The sequence below is a fragment of the Papio anubis genome, chromosome X (genome assembly GCF_008728515.1).
Source record: "Papio anubis isolate 15944 chromosome X, Panubis1.0, whole genome shotgun sequence".
In the NCBI taxonomy this organism is placed as follows: domain Eukaryota; kingdom Metazoa; phylum Chordata; class Mammalia; order Primates; family Cercopithecidae; genus Papio; species Papio anubis.
The window spans coordinates 24349698-24367364 of record NC_044996.1 but is presented as its reverse complement, the minus strand read 5'-3'; the positions used below and the strand labels follow the sequence as shown (position 1 = coordinate 24367364).

The following is a 17667-nucleotide window of genomic DNA, read 5'->3' as shown; positions in this document are numbered from 1 at the left end:
ACCCAGTAGATACAGTGGGGGACTCTTTTTTTTTCTTTTTTTTTTGAGATGGAGTCTCACTCTGTTGCCCAGGCTGGAGTGTCATGGGTCATCTCAGCTCACTGCAAATTTTTGGTTTTTTGGTTTTTTTTGAGACAGAGTTTCGCTCTTGTCACCCAGGCTGGAGTGCAATGGCACCATCTCAGCTCGCTGTAACCTCTGCTTCCCGGGTTCAAGTGATTCTCCTGCCTCAGCCTCTCAAGTAGCTGGGACTACAGGTACCACCACGCCCAGCTAATTTTTGTATTTTTAGTAGAGACAGGGTTTCATCATGTTGGCCAGGCTGGTCTGGAACTCCTGACCCCAAGTGATCTGCCCACCTCAGCCTCCCAAAGTGCTGGGATTAGAGGTGTGAGCCACTGTGCTCGGCCCAAATTTTAGTATTTTTATTAGAGACAAGATTTCATCATGTTGGCCAGGCTGGTCTTGAACTCCTGACCTCAAGTGGTCTGCCCGCCTTGGCCTCTCAAAATGCTGGGATTACAGGCGTGAGCCACCATAGTGGGGACTCCTCTTTTCCCTTCCCCAGCATCTTCTCCTGCAAGCCTAGGTTCCTATGTCTGCACTTTGTGAAGCATGAATTTAGCGCTTGCCTCCCCAGCTTCAGAGCCCCATTTCACATCCTCCTAATAGCTTCAGGGAACCCTCCTTTCCTTGTTCTATTGAAATTGCTCCCTTTCTCCCATGGCAGGCCTGCCCAATTTGCTGAGGTGGGCTGGGGCTCACTTTAGGGCTGCCTAAAGAGGAGGATCTCCCTTCCTCACTCTGCATGAGTTAAAGACTTGGCATCCCAGCTTGGGGGGCTAGCTGGCCAACAGCCCTTTTCCCCAGGGTGCCAGGCTCCCTGGAGACTGGGAAGCTGAGTCATAGGCAACTTCAGGCTCCACAGACAGCACAGCAAGAGAAAGAAGGAGGAAGAAAAAGAAAAGGGTGAAAAAAAATAGCCGGTCGGGCACAGTTGTTCACGCCTGTAATCCCAGCACTTTGGGAGGTGGAGGGGAGGCGTGGATTAGTTGAGGCCAGGAGTTCGAGACCAACCTGGCCAACACGGCAAAAACCTGTCTCTAATAAAAATACAAAAATTAGCTCGGTGTGGTGATGTGTGCCTGTAATCCCAGCTACTCTGGAGGCTGAGGCAGGAGAATCAGCTGAACCCAGGAGTCGAGGTTGCAGTGACCTGAGATCGTGCCACTGCACTCCAACCTGGGCAACAGAATGAGAGAGACTCCAGAAAGAGAGAAAAAGAGAAAGCGAGAAAGAGAGGGGAGGGGAGGGGAGGAGAGGGAGAAAGAGAAAGAGAAAAAAGCCCACCATGTTTGTCTGTTAATAGAGTGCAGGAGGGCCTCCTGGTCCTGCCTTAGCCTGGCTTCACTCGCACTGGAGATAGAGATCACAATCAGAAGATTGTCTTTGAATATGAAGGACGACGACAGGACCCAGGATCAAATAAAGGAATAGGGATGGAAGTGTTTTGTAAACTATTAAGTTGTGTACAGATGTGAGGGATTACTATTATTTTTAATATGCATTATAAAATTTCATTTTTCTCCCATGGATCTAGTTTTATCCAATATTATTACTTTTTTTTTTTTTTTTTTTTTTTTTGGGACGGAGTCGCTCTGTCACCCAGGCTGGAGTGCAGTGGTCTGTCTTGGCTCACTGCAAAACTCCACACTCGTGTTCACGCCATTCTCTCCTGCCTCAGCCTCACGAGTAGCTGGGACTGAAGCCTGCCACTATTTTACCCCGGCTAATTTTTTGTATTTTCAGTAGAGACAGGGTTTCACCATGTTAGCCAGGATGAGTCTTGTCTACCTGACCTAAGTGACCCACCCTTGCCGGCCTCCCACGGTACTGGGATTACAGGTGACCTACAAGGGCCTCCAATATTCTTCTTCTTCTATTTTCTTTTATTTCTTTTTCTTTTTTTTTTTTTTTTTTTTTTTTTTGAGCTTGAGGTCTTGCTCATCGCCCAGGCTGGAGTGCAGTGGCACAATCTTGGCTCACTGCAAGCTCCGCCTCCCGGTTCACGCCATTCTCCTGCCTCAGCCTACTGAGTAGCTGGGACTACAGGCAATCACCACCACGGCTGGCTAATTTTTGTATTTTTAGTAGAGACAGGGTTTCACCGTGTTAGCCAGGATGGTCTCAATCTCCTGACCTCGTGATCTGCCTGCCTCAGCCTCCCAAAGTGCTGGGATTACAGGCGTGAGCTACCATGCCTGGCCCCCAATATTCTTCTTAATACAGGAGCATGGCAGAGGCAGGTTAGCCCTGGGGGTTTGGAGCTCCAGGTGAAGCCTTGTGTGTGTGTCTGTGTGTGAGAGAGAGAGAGAGAAAGAGAGAAACATGTCTTGCTATATCTGTACCCTCAATACCCAGAACGAGCCAGAGAAAGGAGCTCAAGTGTTCACTGTCTGTCCATTGAATGGCTGATAGAATGAAATCAGGGAGGGGTGCGCCAACCCTTTGGCCTCCTCTGTTGCTGGTATAGTACTGATTTTGTACAGATGGGTCTCAGCTCCTTTCAGCTGCAGGAATCATGTCCTACAAACCCAGTCTCCCAAGTGCTGCTGAGTCCCTGCAAGTCTGTGGCAGCAGGTTGCTGTACCCCTGGATGTCTCTGTCACAACAAGAGGCTTGCTGTTCAGAGGCTCAGCACACAGCCAAGGCCATTCACACCACAGGTTATTGCTATTTGAGTCTTTTCAAGGGCCTTCAGGATCCTGCAAAGCCTTGGAACCGTTCTGAACATCAATCAGCAAACAAATGGGGTCATGGATGGGGAAGCACTTTGTGACCCGCAAAGCCCCATACAAATGTAAGGGATTATTGCATTGTATTGCAAAAAAAGCATTCCGATTCTTTGAGGATTGTAGTTATTTGGGTTTTGGCACACAGGAGTCTACTGCATTATAAAATGTGTATGTGTGGGAGTGCCTGTCGTGCGTGTGCATGTTCAGGGTTAGGATCTGTACATAGAAACCTACCTGGCCAAATAGCACATACAAAGGGTCACTTAGACCACACAAAGTCGATATTGGTGAGTTATCAAGAATTCCCTGCCCCTCTATCTTTTTCAATATGCTTTTTTTTTTTTTTTTTTTTTTTCTGAGACGGACTCTCGGTCTGTCTCCCAGGTTGGAGTGCAGTGGCACAATCTCAGCTCCCTGCAACCTCTGCCTCTGGGTTCAAGCGATTCTTCTGCCTCAGTCTCCCGAGTAGCTGGGACTACAGGCACACACCACCACGCCCGGCTAATTTTTGAATTTTTTTCAGTGGAGACGGGGTTTCACCATATTGGCAAGGCTGGTCTCGAACTCCTGACCTCTTGATCTGCCCACCTTGGCCTCCCAAAGTGTTGGGATTACAGGCGTGAGCCACCGCGCCAGGCCTCAATATGCTTTTATATAGGTGCTCTCATTGGATTCTCCTCACAACACTATGCCACTGTTAAGTTTCCCTGAGTTGAGTTTAGTCCAATAAAGTACACCGTGAGCTTGGAGGAATCTACTTTTGAGACTTGCAGGCGCTGAGAACTTTGCCTGGGAGAAATTTTCAGGCAGAGAAAAACATGGTCTGTGTAGGTCCTGGCAGGACACTCCAGACCCGTGCCAACTTCCTTCCATTCTCTGTCCCCACAGAGCAGCTCTACAATGCCTCCATGATGACCTCCAGACCAAGAAGAAGGCTCTCTTTCAGTCAGACATTCAGTCAACAAACACACATTGAACGCTTTCGTATTGGTGCCAGGCTTTCTGCTAGGTCCTGGCACTACAGAGATGAAGAAGCCTTCACTGCTCCTCATTCACCCCTCACCTCTCCAGCACAGGTTTCGTGGCATCCTCCCCCTTCAAGGCTCGCCTTGATGTTCATTTTATTCTGCTAAGCAAAGGCGGGGCTAATGGTTTTGAATCCAGCCTGGTTATTCGGTCTCGGAGCAACAAGGGACCCTTTTGGAGAGGGCAACACTTAGAACATCAAATGGTGCTCTCAGCCGTGGGCAGTGGGTATCACAAAACTCCAGAGGAGATGCAAGCCTGTTTGAGTTGCTTTTTGTCCACACCCTTGAAAATTCAGGAGACAAAATCATGTGATCGGCCTTGTGTTGAGACAGCATTCTCACCTCAGCTTCAGGTCTGGAAGGCCTCTCTGGTAAGTCCAGCACAGGCTGTCACATTTTTGGGGGGCAGTTAAGGGGCTTTATATTTGGCCCCCAAGACATAGCCATGTGCATCCTTAGTGGTGAAATTATTATTATTGGGTTTTTTTTTTGAGACAGTTTTGCTCTGTTGCCTGGGCTGGAGTGCACTGCAACCTCTGCCTCCTGGGTTCAAGCAATTCTTGTGCCTCAGCATCTCGAGTAGCTGGGATTACAGGTGCCCGCCACAATGCCCAGCTAATTTTTTGTATTTTTAGTAGAGACGGGGTTTCGCCATGTTGCCCAGGCTGGTCTCAAACTCCTGAACTCAGGCAATCCACCCGCCTCAGCCTCCCAAAGTCCTGGGATTACAGGCTTGAGCCACTGTGCCCAGGTTCAGTGGTGAAATTCTAGTTAGTTAGAATACTCAGGCAGAATGACATACCAGATTTTGGAATTTTCTTTTCTTTCTTTCTTTTTTGAGACAAAGTCTCAAAAGTGATTCTCCTGCCTTAGCCTCCCTAGTAGCTAGGACTACAGGTACATGCCATCACACCCAGCTAATTTTTGTATTTTTAGTAGAGACAGGGTTTCACCATGTTGCCCAGGCTGGTCTCGAACTCTTCATCTCAAGTGATCTGCCCACCTCGGCCTCCCAAGGTGCTGGGATTACAGGCATAAGCCACTACACCGGCCAAAGTGTAGGCTTTTATCCCTCACCTCCCTCCCACCCTTTCCCCTGAGACCCAAAAGTCCTTTGTATCATTCTTATGCCTTTGCATCCTCATAGCTTAGCTCCCACTTATGAGTGAGAACATATGATGTTTGGGTTTCCATCCCTGAGTTACTTCACTTAGAATAATGGTCTCCAGTTCCATCCAGGTTGCTGCAAATGCCATTATTTTGTTCCTTTTTATGACTGAGTAGTATTCCATTGTGTGTGTGTGTGTATATATATATATACACATTTACAATTTTTTCTTTTCTTAGACTGTCTTGCTCTGTCACCCAGGCTGGAGTGCAGTGGTGCGATCTTGGCTCACTGCAAGCTCTGCCTCCATGGATCAAGCGATTCTTATGACCTAGCCTCCTGAGTAGCTGGGATTACAGGCATGTGCCACCACGTCCGGCTAATTTTTGTATTTTTAGTAGAGACAGGGTTTTGCCATGTTGGCCATGGCTGGTCTCGAACTCCTGGCCTCAAGTGATCCGCCTGTCTTGGCCTCCCAAAGTGCTGGGATTACAGGCATGAGCCACCCCCCCATACCCGGCATATCTATCTATCTGTCTGTCTGTCTATCTATCTATCTATCTATCTATCTATCTATCTATCTCACAATTTCCTTATCCACTCGTTGATTGATGGGCATTTGGGCTGGTTCTATATTTTTGCAATTTTGAATTGTGTTGCTATAAGCTTATGCCTGTGCAAGTATCTTTTACGTGACATTTTTTTTACTTTTTTTTTTGAGGCAGAGTCTGTCCTGTGCGTAGGCTGGAGTGCAGTGACCAGATCTCAGCTCACTGCAAACTCGCCTCCCGAGTTCACGCCTTTCTCCTGCCTCAGCCTCGGTAGCTGGCACTACAGGCACCAGCTGCCATGCCTGGCTAATTTTTTGTATTTTTAGTAGAGCGGGGGTTTCACCGTGTTGCGTCGCGGGATGGTCTCGATCTCCTGACCTCTGATCCGCCGCCTCGACCTCCCAAAGATGCTGGGATTACAGTGAAGGCCAGCCCGGCTTTTTTTGAGACAGAGTCTTGCTCTGTCTCCCAGGCTGAGTGCAGTGGCGCGGTCACCGACTCACTGCAAGCTCCACCTCGAGTTCACGCCATTCTCCTGCACTCAGCCTCCTGAGTAGCTGGGACCCCTGAATTGCCCTGCCACCATGCCCAGTTAATTTTTATTTTATTTTATTTTTTTTTGTATTTTTTAGTAGAGCGGGGTTTCACCATGTTAGCCAGGATAGTCTCGATCTCTCCTGACCTCGTGATCCTCCCGCCTTGGCCTCCCAAAGTGGTGGGATTACAGGTGTGAGCCACTGCACCCTGGTTGTTGTTGTTGTTATTGTTGTTGTCGTTGTTGTTTTGAGATGGAGTCTCTGTCACCCAGGCTGGAGTGTACTGGCATGATCTCGGCTCACTGCAAGCTCCGCCACTCGGGTTCAAGCGATTCTCCTGCCTCAGCCTCCTGAATATCTGAGATTACAGGCATGTGTCACCATGCTCAGCTAACTTTTGTATTTTTAATAGAGATGGGGGTTTCACTATGTTGCCAGGCTGGTCTTGAACTCCTTACCTCATGATCCACCCGCCTCAGCCTCTGAGAGTGCTGGGATTACAGGCATGAGCCACTGGGCCTGGCTAGTATGACTTATTTTCCTCTGGATAGATATTCAGTAGTGGGATTGCTGGTTCAAAAGGTAGTTCTACTTTTAGTTCTTTAAGGAAAGAGGTGGAGTCTTGCTATATGGCCCAAGCTGGTGTTGGACTCCTGGCCTGAAGTGATCCTCCTGTCTTGGCTTCCCAAAATGCTGGCTTTACAGGCTTGAGCCACTGTGCCTGGCCTATGATTCCATGTAAATGAAATATCCAGAATAGGCAAATCCACAGAAACGGAAAAAAGATAGGTAATTGCCAGAGGTTGAGGGGAGGGGGAAACAAGGAGCAACTGCTTGACAGGTAGGGAGTTTCATTTTAGGGTGATGAAAACAATTTGGAACTAGAGAGGTAGTGGTTGTACAGCACTGGGAATGTACTAAATACCAGTGAATTTTACATCTTAAAGTGTTTTTGTTTGTTTGTTTGTTTGAGACGGAGTCTCAATCTCTCACCCAAGCTGGAGTACAGTGGCACGATCTTGGCTCACTGCAGTCTCCGCCTCCTGGGTTCAAGTGATTCTTCTACCTCAGCCTCCCGAGTAGTAGCTGGGACTACAGGCACCCACTGCCACACCCAGCTAATTTTTGTATTTTTAGTAGGGACAGGGTTTCACCATATTGGCCAGGCTGGTCTCAAACTGCTAACCTTGTGATCTGCCCGCCTCGGCCTCCCAAAGTGCTGGGAGTACAGGTGTGAACCACTGCGCCTGGCAGTTAATTTCATATGAATTTGACTTCAACTGACTAAAAATGTACTAGTTGGACAAGCTTGGGCAAGTCATCACTGAATCTCTCTGTACCTGAATTTCTTCATTTATAAAAGGGGAAAGATATAGTATCTACATTATGGGGTTGTTATGAGTATTAAATAAGCTAATATTTGTAAAGTCCTTCGATCAGTGTCTGGCACATACTAAGTGACATATAACTGTGTGTCAAATGGGGTCCATGAAGGGAAAGAAATAATAAAAAACCCTTGGTAGTGAAACGTTTGGGGATCTATGGTAAAGATGAAAAGGAAAAAAGTGCTTAATGTCCTTCAAGATGTAGTCCCAGAACCCACTGGTTCTATAATTTACTGTAGAGATTGTTTGAAATGCAAAGTAAGAGGCACCACCCCAACCTATTCAATAAAACCCTAAGTGGGATGGTGCCTTGGAATCTAAATTTTAGGGAGCTGTCCCAGGTGATTCTGATGTACATTAAAGTTTGAGAAAATTTGGTAAGAGTATAAACTGAATGTGTACTAAAGGCAGAACATTCATTCCCTAGATTGTAAAGAAAAAAAATCCAAATCCCAGGTTTTAACTTGTTTTTAAATCGTCTTCTAACTTTCATCACAAAATAGACAATTCCCGTGGAGCTCTTGCAGTTTAATGAGCAAGAAGAGGCACACAAGAATACATATAAACACACATCACACACACACACACACACACACACACACACACACACACAGAGAGAGAGAGAGAGAGAGAGAGAGAGAGCCGAACTAAGAATGGTATCTTTACTGAGTTATCTATAGCTCGTGACACTATGTGCTTACTCTCTGCTGTTAATGCTAGAAGCTCTATGCTGTGCTGCGTGGAGGACACAGGAAAATGTGGCCCTTGCTGTCCAGATATTTACAAATTCTAAGAGACAAGATGGCTACACTGGGGTGTCTGTAGGTGGTTGGTTTGAGAAGTGTGGTGTGTGTGGGGACAGAGGATTGATAGAAGCCATGGTGGGCAGGACTTGAGGGGACCCATGCCCCTACTGCTCCTCATGAATGCCTACTTGTCAGTCAATCCCAAAGTATTCATGGAGTGTGGTCTGCACAAATGCTGCCAGGCATTATGGGGAATGCTGACTTCTGTGACAAGATGCCTGCTCTCAGATGGGGCTGTCTAACTAAGGAACAGGCACAGAAGAGTGCTAAACTGTGCAGTACTTACCTACAGGGCCAAGAGTTCAGGGACGAGAGGACTTCTCAGAGGCAAAGGCATTACCCGAAAGCTTCATGTAGGTGGGGCTCAAAGGATTTGGCCAGGTGGAGGGGAGCTCAGGTGTAGGTACATTAAATGGATCAAGAATGATGTAAGTGGGTTCTGCAAGGCACCTTAGTCCCTGCTAACATCCCCAAGCCTGTACAGAATCACCACCACGGCAAGAGAAAAGCAGTACCCCGAATTCAGTGGAATTTGTTGAGTACCCACTAATGTGGGCCACTGAAATGGGTGCTGTTCTTCAATATTCTTTAGTCTCTTTGGGGCAAGAGGTAATAATTTTGCTGAAAGTTCTTGCTAAATTTTATTCTATTCTCCTTCCGAAAAATACCTCTTTTTCTTTATGTTCAGGTTGTGAGTTTTATTCCTAGGCTTAAATGAAGCAGGTGCTCTCAAGTTCTGAACTCTAAAAATTCCTTATTATTATTTTTTAAACTACTATGGAGCATCTACTGGGTGCCAGGCACTGTTCTAAGTGCTTAACATACAAGAACTCATGTGATCCTTATAACGTTTGCTGCTTCTTCTTCTTTTCTATATACAGAGACGGGGTTTCACCATATTGCCCAGGTTGATCTCGAACTCCTGACCTCAACTGATCCACCCGCCTTGGCTACCCAAAGTGTTGGGATTACAGGCATGAGCCACTGCGCCCGGCCCTTAAAATGTTTTCAGGAGGTACTTATTAGCCCCCATTTCACAAATGAGGAAATTGAGGCTCAGAGAAAAGTATGCAAGGCAATAGTGCTAGGAAGTGGTGGAGCCAGTATTCAAACCATGTCTGTCTAACTTCGGAGATTGTGTGCTTAACCACTGAGTGGGAAGAGAAAGACCAAAAGAGACCCAGACTTTAAAATGAGTCTTCGGCAAGAAGGGAAGTCAAGTCTGGACCTCAGCTTCTCCACTGTAAAACAAGTCCTACTCTGTGCCAAGGTGGGAGGTCTTGGGGGGAGATGAAGGAGGCTGTGATACACAGTTGAGAAGTACTGAGTCCTTTTATCCAAGGAACTTAAAATCTAGTCGGAGAGATAGACAGGCAGAGTGTAGAAGTGCTAACTAAAGGGACAAGCTAAAAACTGTGGGGGTACCCCAGAGGAGCAGTCAACTTCCATAGGGAGGGTGTGGGTGTCAGGGAAAGGGGCATGAGAGAATGGTCTTTTGTTGGTTTGTTTGTTTGTTGTTTGAGACAGAATCTCGCTCTGTCACCCAGTCTAGAGTGCAGTGGCAGGATCTCGGCTCACTGCAACCTCTGCCTCCCAGGTTCAAGCGATTCTCCTGCCTCAGCCTCTCAAGTAGCTGGGATTACAGGCGCATGCCATTACACCCGGCTAAGTTTTGTATTTTAAGTAGAGACGGGGTTTTGCCATGTTGCCCAGGCTGGTATTGAACTCCTGACCTCAAGTGATCCACCCACCTTGACTTCTCAAAGTGTTGGGATTACAGGCGTGAGCCACCGCACCCGGTTGAGAGAGCTGTCTTGAGTAACAGTTGAGTGAGATTTCAATAAGCTGAGAAGGACATGTAAAAAGCTGTGGGAGGGGCCAGGTGCGATGGCTCATGCCTGTAATCCCAGCACTTTGAGAAGTCAAGGTGGGTGGATCACATGAAATCAGGAGTTCAAGACCAGCCTGGCCAACATGGTGAAACCTTGTCTCTACTAAAAATACATTAGCTGGGTGTGGTGGCACGTGCCTGTAATCCCAGCTACTCAGGAGGCTGAGGCAGGAGAATTGCTTGAACCCAGGAGAGGGAGGTTGCAGTGAGCCAAGATCACGCCATCGCACTCCAGGCTGGGCGACAAGAGCAAAACTCTGTCTCAAAAAAAAACAACAAAAAACAAAAAACAAAAAACCCAACAACAAAAAGTGTGTGAGGCCACTATGGTGGTTCACACCTGTAATCCCAGCACTTTGGGAGGCGAAGAGGGAAGGATCGCTTGAGGCTAGGAGTTCAAGACCAGCCTGGGCAACAAACAAGAACTCAAGAACTCATCTGTACAATTTTTTTTTTGAACGAAGTTTCGCTCTTGTTGCCCAAGCTGGAGCCCAATGGCGCGATCTCGGCTCACTGCAACCTCTGCCTCCCAGGTTCAAGCGATTCTCCTGCCTCAGCCTCCTGAGTAGCTGGGATTACAGGCATCTGCCACCACGCCTGGCTAATTTTTGTATATTTGGTAGAGACGGGGTTTCACCATGTTGACCAGGCTGGTCTTGAACTTCTGACCTCAGGTGATCCACCCGCCTTGGCCTCCCAAAGTGCTGGGATTACAGGTGTGAGCCACCACACCCAGCCTCATCTGTACAATTTTTTTAAGTGTTTAAAAAAATAAAAAAAAAAAAAGGCTGAGGAAGCAGAGCTGACAAAATGGATGCGTTATCCAAGGAATGCCGAGGGGGCCAGTCAGGTCAGAAAAGAGGGCTTGTGAGGGATATGGAAGGAAAGGAGGCTAGAAGTAGATCAGGGAGGGCCCTAAAGGCTAGATGAAGGCTCATGGACTTGATTTTGTTGGCAGTGGCCAACCATAACCAGTTTTTCAGGAGGGCAGATTTCTTAGAGTCCCTTCCACTTCTAGCACTGCATGTTTGATTAAGAACTTTGTTGGTGGCCGGGCGCGGTGGCTCAAGCCTGTAATCCCAGCACTTTGGGAGGCCGAGACGGGCGGATCACGAGGTCAGCAGATCGAGACCATCCTGGCTAACCTGGTGAAACCCCGTCTCTACTAAAAAATACAAAAAACTAGCCGGGTGAGGTGGCGGGCGCCTGTAGTCCCAGCTACTCGGGAGGCTGAGGCAGGAGAATGGCATAAACCCGGGAGGCGGAGCTTGCAGTGAACTGAGATCCGGCCACTGCACTCCAGCCTGGGCGACATAGCGAGACTCTGTCTCAAAAAAAAAAAAAAAAAAAAAAAGAACTTTGTTGGCTGGGCATGGTGGCTCACACACCTATAATCCCAGCATTTTGGAAGGCCAAGGCTGGAGGATCACTTGAGCCCAGGAGTTCCAGACCAGCCTGGGCAACATCGCAAGACCCTCTGCCCCCTATCTCTAATGTTAAAAAAAATTAATTTTTAAGAAAGAACTTTGTTTAGAGCCTAGGAGTCTCAGGGAAGAGGCGAGTGGTCAGCAAGCTGAAGAGCTTGACCTGGTGAGGCCTCTGGGGTGATTTCAGCCCCTTTCCTCATTTTCACTCCCTTGGCTATAAAATCCAAAAAGGTTATTGGTTGTTTACAGAGTTCAGTTTATCCGGACATGCTGTCTCCCCATCCACACCTGGGGCTCTCAGAGGGCAGAGACCAGGCCATTTGTTCTCTGGGAGCCAGTACTTAGTATCCAGTACTCTGTAGGCAGCTGGAATATATCTACCTTAGCAACCCTTCTTGCAAAAAAGGCTCATGCCTTTGAAATTTACCAATAACAAATAGGGGCAAGGACTCCTCCCCTACCCCACTTGTCCCCTGAAACATAAGTGAAACACTAGAGAGCTCACAGTGTAACACATGGTCACTCTTTCCTGCAGTTTGCATAGCTCTTTCTGTTTCCCCGCCCCGCCCCCTAACCCGTTCCCTTTCAAGACAGGTAACTTAGAATGAGCCCTTTGGCAGTCCTGAGATCCTAAGTTCCAAAACTAACTTCACCTTCAATTGATTGAGGTGCAGGGAACAAAGGGACAACTAGAAGCTTCAAATTTGCTTCATTCTGATAACTCTAAAGATCTAAACCACTGGAATTTTTCTGGGGGGGTGGGGGGCGGGGTGGGGGCATAGGGCTGGGCTGTTTTACCAGCGAGACAAGGGCTCTGATCACAGAACAAAGCAGAGGATTAAACTAATTACCTATGGATTTAGTTAGAGGTTGGTTTGGGGCCTAAATTACCCTGGGACCCCCAAAATGTCCTGCTTTATCTAGTAAGTTTCAGGAGGGCAGAGCCCAGGCCCGTATCACCCTTAGGCCTCTGTGCTATACCTAAGGAGTTTGGTGATGCTGACACTGATAACTCCTGCATGGTTGGGTGCAGTGGCTCACACCTGTAACCCCAGCACTTTGAGACCCTGAGACTGGAGGATCACTTCAGTCCAGCAGTTCAAGACCAGCTGGGTAACATAGCAAGACCTTGTCTCTACTAAAAGTGAAAAAAAAAAAATTAGCTGGGTGTGGTGGTGGTGGTGCATGCTGTAGCCCCAGCTACTTGGGAGGCTGAGGCAGGAGGATCGCTTGAGTCCAGGAGTTTGAAGTTGCTGTGAGCCATGATTGCACCACTGCACTCCAGCCTGGGCAACAGAGTGAGACCCTGTCTCAAAAAAAAAAAAAAAAAAAAATCCCCAAAAACCAAAAACAAAAAAACTCCAGCATGAATCCAGTAGTTTACGGTATACAAAACTCTTTCCCATCCGTACCTCATTGCTCACAGGATGTTCCTCTGAGGGAGGTAGGGCAGGTACATTGATATCCATATTTAAGAGGTAAAGAGAAGACCAAAATATAGTCCGTGGTATCAGGCTGGCACTACTCAGTCAAATGTCAGGGATTGCTTGAGGTACCATTGCTAGCGATGGGTAAGGAAGGACTAGGACCTGGTTCTTAGCACTTTCCCAAACAACCCTCTTTCCATTACACCAAGCTGCCTCTCTGAGAGTCCAGGCCTTGGTCAGTAGATGTTACTGATGGGAGAAATAATTAAGAAAAGCAATCTGCCTGAAAAAGACTATTTTGGCATTACATGGAGGCGCTATACCATACTGAAAAGAACCCTGGATGGAGAGTTAGGACTACTGGGGTTGAGTCCTGGCTCAGGAACTCACCAGCCATGTGATCTTGAGCAAGCCACTCACAGATGCTCATAGACTCAGTTTCCTCAATTACAACATGGAGAGTTATAGTGAGAAACAAATGAAATAACACAAGTGAAAGAGTTTTGTAAACACTCCAATGCTATACAAAGGTAGGTATTATTATTATTATGGTTATGTTGTGGTTCTAGCCTCAAATAAAATAATCATTAATATCTACATTCTTCACAAGGTTTCCCACAGCTCTCCTCACCCTGCTCCTTGGTTTCCCATCATCTCCTGTAGGGCAGGAAGCCTGGCCCCCAACAGGAAAGGGCTCAGAGGAGCTAGAGCTTCAGCCAGGAAATAATCATCTTGCCCCAACCTTCGTTTCGCCAGATAAATGAGGCAGCCAAATGGTGAGACACGGACTAGTGCGAATCGAGGTGTTCAGGATCTGTTTCGGCCTCAAACCAAGGAGCAAAGTAGCCCTAAAGCCCTAAGGGCTTTCAAGAAATGGAGATTTAGTAATTTCTGGGTTAATTAAAATCAGCGATGACAGTAAACTCAACTTAAATCAAAGCAGAATTGGTGGGGTCTGCATCATCAGGCCCCACGGAGGCGATTTCCTCCCTAATAATGCATTTTGAGTTCACATATTGATTGGCTTAAACAGATCATTTCCAAATCTTCACGTTCCCCTTGATGCAACTTAGGCCAAATATTTTTTAAGGGGTGTGTGTGTATGTGTGTGTATATGCGGTGTGCAGGAGTAGGGGTGGGGTGCATGAAAGGTTAGGAGTAGCCAAGGAGAATGTCTTGAGGAGAGGTTCCCAAAGCAAAATAAAATGGCCAGCGCCATGTCCACGTTGCTGGCAATAGCTTTTGACGGTGGTGAGGACAAGCAAGAGGGGTCCTAGAACACCAGGCCTCAGGCAACAGCAAAGCCACTGCAGCCTTAGATAGCTTGCTCCAATGCTCACCCACATCCCTCACACCAGGTGAGGGAGACATACCAGGCAAGGCTCAACTGCCATCTCTAAAGTACTTCCAAAGGAGAGAAGACACATCCAAGCTAAGAGATGGAACCTCTGGGCCTAGCAGGATCGAGGTGGGGTGGGGAGGAGGAGGAGGAAGACATTAATCTGGCAGGGCTTCCTTCTAGTCCAAATGACCCTCTGACTTCCTCAGCATGGATAAATATATAACAAATAATATCAATATATCTGCACATAAAGACTTTTTTCGAATTCCTGCTATTCATTTCAAATTCCGTTTACAAAGCACTGAATCCTCCAGGAACTGCTGGGCACCTCCCCTAATACCCTCTAGGCTGAGGCGATGCCTTTGAAGTCCCTATCACGGGCTCAGGGCTGGAGCTGCTAAGAAACACCCTAAGACTGAAAGCAAATCGGCCGGCAGCTTCAGCTTCTTCGCAAGCTGCTAGCTGCTCTCCTCGGAGTCAATGTAAAGTCATCAGAGTTCGAATGTGGACCGCAAGCTTCTCAGCCCTTCAGTCCCAGGGATGATCTGGGATGTAAACACACACGAGGGTTTATTCCTTTGGCCAGGCAGAGAGTCGTTAGGGTAAAGGGTAAGGGTCAAGGGGGCTCGGATTGGTGACTGAGGAGCCCAAGGAAAGCCGGCAGAAGCGAGTCTTCTTAGAGCTGGGCTTTTGGCTCCGAATCGTGCAGGCTTCCCACTTTACACAGACCTTTCATCCCCTTCTTCCTTCTTCCTCCCTCGGGTCTCTTGCCACCCGCCCCCCATCTCGCCTCCATCCCCAGATGCCTCCACGCCCAGGTGGTGTTGCCCACTGAGGGTGGCCCAGGGGGTTTGCAGCCGGAGAGGTGGGCCGCCCCGGAGACGAGAGGCGAGGCGGCGAGCCCCGGCATTTTCCTTTCCCCAGCACCTGTCCCACTTCGGCGCCGGGGCTGGGGCTGCGCCCGCGGGCGGCCTGGGAGCCTGAGCGCCAGAACCACGCACTGAGGTCGCCCAGGGTGGGGAAGTGGGGGGCCGGGGGAGGGGCGGGGCATCCGGCGGGGACGTCTTCCCCACCGCATGCAAGACCCTTTGCGCCCCCCCAACATACACTGAGGCTAAAACAGGGGGAAGAGAGTGACACAGAGCACGAGCGAAATCGCTCGCTCTCCGACCCGAACAGCGCGTTGCTCGACCCCCCCCCTTCCTGGAGCCGGGGGCTGGCCGAGGAAGGTGGCTCCGTTCTTCCCCCGTGGCCAGTGCGGGGTCTGCGGCTGCCCGGCGAGGTTCCGGCTTCCCCGGGCTGGCAGGGGGAGCCCCGAGAACGGCAGGCCCGCCCCCCCTTCCTCCTCCTCCTTCCCCTCCTCCCCCACGTGTCCTCCCGGAGCCCAGCGGCCTGATCCCAGCACCCCCCGCCACCTCCCTCCTCCCGCTTCGCCCGCTTCCCCGGCGGCGTGGAGAAGAGCAAAGTTGCGACAGCGGCTGGGGGCTCTGCCCAGGTAAAGGGGGCGCCGTGAGGCGGGGGTGGTGGGGGAACGGTGCGGCCCTGCGGCGGGGGCGGGGGGAGGATAAAGAAACTTGCTTCCCGCGGCCCCCACCCCGCGTGGGTTCCGATCTTGCGTGGAACGAGCCCTCGTGGCGAGTCGCGGCAACACTGCCGGGACCGAGGCCGGCACCTGGACCCGGACCCGGACCGCGCGCTTGGGCCGGCTCGGCGGGCGCAGGCAGCGGGCCAGGCCAGCACCCAGGCAAGGGCGGGGTGGGTGGCCGTACACCGGACCGAATCGGGGACTCCGGTGGCGTGGGCGCAGGCCGAACCCGGACCGGGCCGAGTTGGGTGGCGAAGTAGGACGTGGATTCGGGGGCGGGGCGCGGCGGGAGGGGGAAACCAGGCCTGGCCGGACTGGCCTGGGCGTGGGGGCGGGGGGCGAGTTCGGGGCACTTGCTGGGCTCTGGACCGAGCGGTAGGGCGGGGCGGCGCTAGGGGCTGGGCCGGACCCGCAGGGAGAGGGCGAGGGGAGGGAGAGCCGGGGGTGGAGTAGGGGCGTGGAGTTGTGGAGCGGGGTCTGGCCTCGGCCGGGGGCGAAGGTAGATCGGCGGGGCCGCGAGCGGAGGGAGGGAGGCCCGCGGCAGCGCGGCGGCAGCGAAGGCCAGCTTCCGCGGAGTTTGTGCCCGGGCTTCCCGGGCTCCGGCCGCCTCACGCGCACAAATGGGGCTAGGGGACTGAGTGGTAAGCAACTCCGAGTGTTAGACGGTGATCGAGCGGCGATTCCGGGAAAAGCGAGGAAAGACACCGTCTGCGATTATGCTGCACCCCCCACCCACCTCTTAGCATCTGGATTCTGCTCTCATAGTGGGGGCCGCGGACCCTCCCCGCCACAGTCTTTTTACTCTCCAGCACTCCCACCTCCTTTCCCCTTCTTCAGCCATCTGACTCTCCTAGGGGTATGTGTTTTTGGGGGTGGACGGCGACGGGGGTGGGGGATACTTTCCTTCCCGCGGCGGCAACCTAGTTCGTATCTTATTCCTACAAGGTAGCGTCGCTTCGAGTCGCGTGGACATTGGGGTTTAGATAATTTACCCCCCACCCAAGCGATTTAATGGCTGTTAAGCAAAAGGCGAATACCTGGATTTCCATGGCAGGGATGAGGTTTGAAGATTGGGATTCAACCCCAGCTCACTTCCACTACCAACCCCTCTTTCTTGTGAGCCACTTCCACGGGTATCCAAACCTGGGGGGAGGGGGGACGGGAGTATTAATATGCTTCTCTATTTCTACACAGGGTCGGCGTGAGGAAGGACGGCTAGCCTTGGAGGGAAAGTAGCCACCAGTCCAACTCGGGTCACCCCCACCATTATTTCGGTGAGGGGGCAACGCTAAGAAGGGGATACTGGTGGGTAGGGGCCCAGTATAAAGGAGGGGGCTGGGTAGTTGTCCCCAGAGGGACTCCGTGTCTTGGCGGGGAGACAGAGAGGCGAGCCCCGGCTTCAGGGGAGGGGTTCCGGGGAGGGAGATGGGGGGGTGGCGACGACGGTAGAGGGGGGCGGGAAGAAGGGGGAGTCACGCCCTGCCTGCAAGGGGAGCCTCCCTCAGGCCCCTGGGAGAAGGGGACTGAATGCGTCTGTTCTCTGCTGCCCAGCAGAGATCTGGGGTCTCGAGATTTGCACACTGGATGGGCACCAGTGGCCTGAGAAAGTCAGGTCGGGGCATAAGGTGGAGAGCGTTGGAAGAAAGAGAGGGAACCCCTCGGCCGCGGCCCACTGACCCTCTCCCTTCCTCAACCTCCCCCTTCGAGGGGCGTCGAGGCGGGGGGGGGCGACGTGGGGCTCCTGCAGCCCCGCAGATTGAGCGCCTCCGCCTCTCCCGGGAGTCTA

General features: G+C 50.5%; 1 protein-coding gene across 6 annotated transcripts in view; it reads left to right on the top strand.

Moving 5' to 3' along the window:
• Positions 1-15695: 15695 nt before the first annotated feature.
• The window catches only part of BCORL1 (BCL6 corepressor like 1), a 77401-nt gene continuing 75429 nt past the window's right edge, over positions 15696-17667 (top strand). For 3 of the 6 annotated variants that reach the window (XM_031660671.1, XM_031660669.1, XM_031660663.1), the window contains exons 1-2: positions 16407-16737; positions 17076-17186. The gene's annotated coding sequence lies outside the window, so the exon portion shown is untranslated. Of the gene's footprint in view, positions 15792-16403; positions 16738-17075; positions 17187-17667 lie in introns of those variants that run through there. The other 3 variants (XM_031660666.1, XM_031660665.1, XM_031660668.1) reach the window with 3 other exon arrangements.